General features: G+C 37.3%; 1 long non-coding RNA gene across 1 annotated transcript; it reads right to left on the reverse strand.

The window, feature by feature from the left end:
• Window positions 1-3507: 3507 nt before the first annotated feature.
• LOC147618785 (uncharacterized) lies at window positions 3508-5897 on the reverse strand. Its single transcript, XR_015262050.1, has 3 exons — window positions 5846-5897; window positions 4107-4229; window positions 3508-3889 (listed from the first exon to the last, which is right to left on the reverse strand). It is a non-coding gene; the product is annotated as an uncharacterized LOC147618785 (long non-coding RNA).
• Between the last annotated feature and the right edge of the window lie 599 nt (window positions 5898-6496).

Consider the following 6496-nt stretch of genomic DNA (forward strand, 5'->3'; position numbering starts at 1 on the left):
TGTATGAATTTGGAAATAGTGGCCGTAAAAGAATATACCTGCCTCAGTCAATGATCTTGGAGAGAGACCTCCCTATTGTTGCTCTCTAATATACACATGCAAAACATCAAGGATGCTAATTATTGATTCCAGTGGTTGCTATACAATATATGTTAAGATATACATTTGAAAAATTAATCAAACAATCTGATTAGAAAAGCTGTGGTGAGTTTAAAATGAAGCTACAATGAATTAGAAGCTTAAAAAATTTGGTCAGTGCCGTGGAAGATTGTGTGGCCAACCATCCACCTTTGCCTCGTTATGCAAATTCACACGTTGGACATTCATCCATTTGATACTTCATTTGTTGCTTCCATGTATGAGATTTGTTTCTTTTTGGCGTTTGAATCTTTTTTTCTTTTTCTTTTTTCTTTTTGTAAAAAAGAAAAAAATATTTGAGGGGGTTGTTAAAAAAGAGAGAAATATAGACAAAAAGTATTTGTAAGATGGGAAAAAAATACAAGTAGATTTCTTTTAAAAAGAGAAGTTTATTTAAAAAGTTAAGAGTGGAAAGGTGAAAGGGAGGGGTTAGTTTTATATTATATATATATCTATGCTAAGATTTCTGAGCTTGTCATGTGCCAAATTAGGAGTAGCTCTTCGTCACTAAAGTGCATCTCCACCACAACAATGACGATCGCCTTCCTCCTCCCGTTAGCGCAGCAGAGCCACGGCGTAAGCTTGATCCGGCTATCTACCCTCTCCTTCTTTGCTTGACGCTATTAAGTTATGATAATGACTATCTCCTACTCCTATTGGTGCAGCTAAGCCACACCTCTCCGTGCTTGGCTATAAACCCTGGGAGGAACACATGTGACCATTTGGGTCACCATTCTATGCAATTTGGAATGAGCTCTCCAGCTTGCTCATGCCTACCATCCTACCCCTCCAACGAACTACTAGAGGCCACAAGACCAACGCAAGAGGAGTATCTTCAACAACATTCCCTATACCAACCCCTAGTTCATGCCTGTGTGAGGATCAGGTTGAGATTATTATTCTCAACCTGTGTGGCTTTCTATTTCCCTCCTCTCTACCTCTTCCTATAGAAGATACTAGCCTTTATTGTTATTTCACATTCAAAACCAAAGTACAAAGTAAGCCATTAGTTATATACATCAACAAATCCATAGAGATACATGAACCAACAAGAGTATTATCTTATTTGCTAGGGCCATTTTGTATAAAGTAGAAAGGAACACTAAGGGAAGGAACATCGCAAGTGACAAATTTAATAGCTTGAGACATGACAAACACAATTTTGTTTCCCTTGCAAATATTCAACTGTAATTGCTTACATATTAGGATATTCAAGTCAATTGTAAGAATGACCCTACCATGCTCATTATCGATATGGTAGTTGGTGGTCAAAAATAGCTTGTTTTTCAATATCAAAATAAAGGCAAAGTTTAAATGACTATTTGGCTTTGTTTAGGAAATTTCTATTTGGTTTGGTTTTTGATAGTATTATTATTCGCCAGTTTATAAGTCAATTATATATAAGTTTCATTTGATAATTAAAAAAAAGCCTGCTTAAATTTCACCTTAATTTTTCGACCTTTTCTTCATTTTAGCCAATAGAAACACACTAGAATACCATTTTTCGAGCACAGCCATTGGAAGGTCGCACAATCAGATCATAGACATGAGAAACATTGATACGACAAGTGTGTCAACTAGTGTTAGAATAAACCATCCTTCAATGTATTTTGCATCGGTTCAAATCGAAAAAAAATCAATTGACGTTCTCAATACATGGTAGCCATTATTTATTATATCGTACTCAAAATACATGGTGGCCATTATTTATTAGTACAAGCATCATATTATATCGTACTCAATACATGGTGGCCATTATTTATTAGTACAAGCATCATACTAACCCCATACTCAATTACCTCCAACCCTAGCAAGCAGCTAGCTAGCGGGGGTGGTGGCCACTACTTATTAGTACAAGCATCATACTCAAGACATACCCTACCTCCAACCCTAGCAAGCAGCTAGCAGGGGTGCCCCGCTATATATAGCTACCCAAGCCTAACCACCAATGCCAGCAAGCAGCTGGCGGGTGCCTCGCCAGCTTACTAGTTGTTTCCCCCAGCGGTGGTGTTGGTGGAGGTGGTTGTGCTAGTGGTGGCGGCGGCGTCACAACGGCCGTACTGGGATTGGCAGCCGCTGCCACAATAGGCACTATCATTGGGCCCGCCGCAAAAGCCATACTGGCTGCAGCACTCGCCAGTGGAGCAGAAACCGGTGCCGCCCTGTGGCAGCGCTCCGCAGCAAGGCTGTGAGCAGGCTTGCGCATCCACCATTCGTACTGAGGAGCTCCAAGCTGCGGCTGCCAATACTAGAAGCAGAAGCAAGACGGGAGCAGAAGATGAAGCCATGCAGCTCTTTGCGCTCGTTGGACAAGATAAGCTGTGAGGATGGTGTGAGGTAAGCTATTGGGCGTGCTTGCATGCGTAGTGGTGAGGGCTTGAGCTCACCATTATATAGTGGGCGGACGCAGATAACACTAGGTCTGAATTTGTTGGGGATAAGATAAGTTGCACTTAGCCCATAGGCCTACCCTCACCGCCATTGCACAGCTGCTCTCTCTCTCTCTCTCTCTCTATAGACATCAGCTGAAAAGCATCTCTCCCACACACTTTCTCTCTCACACACGCACACCGACCTCTCTCTGGAGTGTGTGGCCATGAAGGTTATCCAAGCGATGATGCTACTGACTCACTCTCATTGCAATTCGCTAGTGGCCTCTCAGCTCTAAAGCCTAGAGGCAAGACTAACGCTGGGTATCAAGACTAAAGGTGCGAACCACGACAAATATTTAAAATAAAAAAGTAGAGAGGCGGACTGAGCTGGGGTGTGGGTCAGTGTTCGAAAAAAACCAAAATCCTATATCCTTTTATACCTAAGTTAATCTGAAAAATCAAAAGTAAGTTCTTATATTGCCAAGTGTAAAAATTTTTCTCTAAAATTCTTGAAAGTTTTATAAGTTTTATTCAGAATTTTACACACTTTAAAAAACTCTTGCGACAAAATAACTCGAGTATCAAGAGAATGTACTTAAAAACGACTTTAAAACACTCTCGCAACGAAATGATTGGTGACATCAATAGAATTTACTAAATTGTTGATTGCCAAATTCATGAGTAAAATGATATTTATCATTAAAGAAAATAGAATTTTGCTTTCACAAGAATATCATCCATGCTTGTGCATAAATGCACTACAAATATTGCATTGCGTCCTAAAAGAAGCTAAGACTAGTTGAAATTATTTTACTCACAAGCTCCCAAATCCTTCATGCTCCTCCATCTCCTAATGAAAAGAAGATTGTATTATACGTTAGTACTTTGCTATGAAGGCATTAATAATATATTTAACCTCTAAAGTTTTTAGAAATACCTTTTAGTCTTCATTTGTAAAAGCATGTCTTGTCATAATGGCATCAAGCCTCCAAAGCTCTATTGCTGAGCTAAAGTCGAACTCTGACATTGGAGGACCTTCGATGGATACTCGCATTAAGGAAGTTGTACTCTTTGTCGTCAATCTATTCCTCAACTTTGATTTGATAATATTCTGTATACTAAAGCCACGCTCACAAATTGCAGTACTAGAGCATTGGACTAATGCAACTTGCGCAAGCTTTAGCAACCCTTCATACTTTTCTTGTAGAGTGATATTGTTACTTATGTAAGACCAAGTGTCTCGCAAATTCCACCCTTTCCAATCATTAGTGGCTTGAATCTTGAATGTAAGGTATTCTCTTCGAAGAGATATTGGATCTACAAATTTCTCCATTAACTCACCATTTGCAAGTTTGCTTTCTCCATAAAATGATATCAACCTGTCTAATTCATCAACTCCAAAATTCTTAAGTAGCTTTCCAAGAGGATAGCAAGATGGAGAGAGTATTTTAAAACAAGCCAAGGTAGAGTTATCCACAAATCTCTCTTTCAAATCTTTAATAACACTTAATGTGAATGCTTTTTGAAAGCTAATAACCAATTCAATATTAGAGCCATCAGAAGAGCGAGATAATTTTTTGCTACGAAAATGGTCACCTTTTATTGAAGATCGTAAACCATGGAGAAAACCCTTATCTGGTCCATAATCAGGAATAATAGGAAAACCCCTTGTATCTTCCTTTCTTGCATTCATGTCAATATCCGGTTCTGACACAAACTCTATTTCCAATGCACAAATCTCAGCATTCACAATGCCAGGAATACTAGTAATATTAACATATGACTTTTGAAATATTTTACTTAACTTTGTCAAATGTTGATATAGATCTGCTAAGAAATGTAATGCATAAATGAGTTCTAGAGAAGATAATTTGCTAAAGACTACGAGATTCTCACTCTCAAAGAACTCAAGAAGAGGCTCTAGTGAGTCACAAAACTTTGCTAAAACCATTGATCTACTCAACCATCTAATTGAATGAATTTTATCCAATTGAATTATTGAGCATTCAAATTCTTCTTGTAATTCTTTTAATTTCTCTTTGCGGATGACACTCTTTCTAAAAAGAGTTGCGACTTCATTAACTGTGGAATCTATAGCTTTTGCAAATGGAAACTTTTCTATGCTTTTAGATGCACAAAGATTTGTGCGATGAGCCACACAATGCATAGATGTCAATGGTCATGAAAGGACAAGACTCCTTTAATCTAGTAGACACCCGGGATCTCTTTCCTATCATTACGGATGCACCATCAGATCCAAATCCAACCAACTTTCTTAAGTCCAATCCATTTTCTAAGATCAATGTTATTAAGGAATTATACAAGCCCTCGGCAGTACGATCCCCAATAACATCTACAAGTCCAAAAAAAGATGGACGTGGACAATGATTCTCTAGATAAGATGCATATACTATCATGTGCTCATCGATAGATATATCTGTAGATTCATCTATCATGATCCCAAAACAAGGAGAATTTTTTAATCCTTCTACTATATTATGTGACAATGCTTTTCCAATATATTGAACAAAAGTTGCACAACTCTTATCATTGTTGTACATATGTTCGGGTACATTGGGAGTTTTGCATTCTCGCAGAAACTCTAACGTTGACACAAACTTGTTTAATGGGATATCATTTTTAGCAAGAAAATAGGGAGTACGAAATAGATTAGTAATCTCTTCGTCATGTGTTTCATTTTGTTTGCTCAATCCTACTTCAAGACTTCCTCTTGACATAGAACGAATCAATGATAATCTATGTGTGCGAGAGCGTGCATGTGTACTTAGGGCACTATGTTGTATGTTTTGTGCACCTATTGTTGCAAACTCACTTTTGCAATTAGGATCCTCCATGCAAACCTTACAATACATGCGTGCTTTCTCTCTATCAAATTCCAGCCAATGAAATTCACTTCTCCAATTTTCACACCACGATAACCTAGCTCTTTTTCTACGCATAGCCTCTTTTTCATCAATCTCTTCGCTGCTTACAGTAAAATCATTAGCAATAATTTCTTCGTTAATTTCTTTACTTGACCTTTTACCTTTTTTCTTCTTATCCACAATAACTTCTTTACTAAATCCTCCAAATCCAAGTAGTGTGGATTGCACAAAAGCCATCTGAAATATTTGAAATGTATTATTATGATAATATGTTCCTTGTAAATTAATGGTTTACCAAGAAATAGCAAGTCATGTCAAGTTGTATGCCTCAACATATCTAAAAATTAAAAGAAAAAAGATGTTGAGTAGTTGTGAATGAGAGACATAGAGAAGAGATGCAAGCCAGAAAAGAGATGGAGAGAGGCAACCTAAAACAAAATTTACCCTGACCTTAATCCTGCAAAGTTTGATGCCAATCAATGATTTGTGAAGTGTTCGAACTTTGTACCCGAGCCACAACCTATATCAACCCTGCACAACCTATAGCATGTTATTTGACTGATGTGAATCCTTCTCCCTCTCAATCATCTCCTATCAATTCTCTCTCTCTCTCTCTCTCTCTCTCTCTCTCTCTCTCTATATATATATATATATATATATATATATATATATATATGTATGTATTATATCTATATCTATATCTATATCTATATATATATTAATATATATTTATAAAAATCAATTGATTCTTTCTCCCCCTAGATCAACAACGCTTTGCTCTATTCGCTCTATTCAAATATATATATTCGCTCTATTACACAACCTATAGCATGTTATTGACTGATTTCTATATATATATATATATATATACACACACACAAATCGGCTGATTCTTTCTCCCTCTCTCTCTCTCTGCAAAAATTGCTCTATTTGCTCTTCAAATATATATATACAAAAATCGGCAATCTTCCTTCTATTAATGGCTTTTTTCTTCCTCTCTATTATGCTGCTGGGCACAGCAGCCTAATAATCAGCTACACACAGTGCACACTACTGTGGCGTATACACACACAATCTGAGTATCTCCCTCTCTATTCACTC

This window comes from Cibotium barometz, chromosome 34, assembly GCF_041138505.1.
Source record: "Cibotium barometz isolate CiBa-2024 chromosome 34, ASM4113850v1, whole genome shotgun sequence".
Taxonomy (NCBI): domain Eukaryota; kingdom Viridiplantae; phylum Streptophyta; class Polypodiopsida; order Cyatheales; family Cibotiaceae; genus Cibotium; species Cibotium barometz.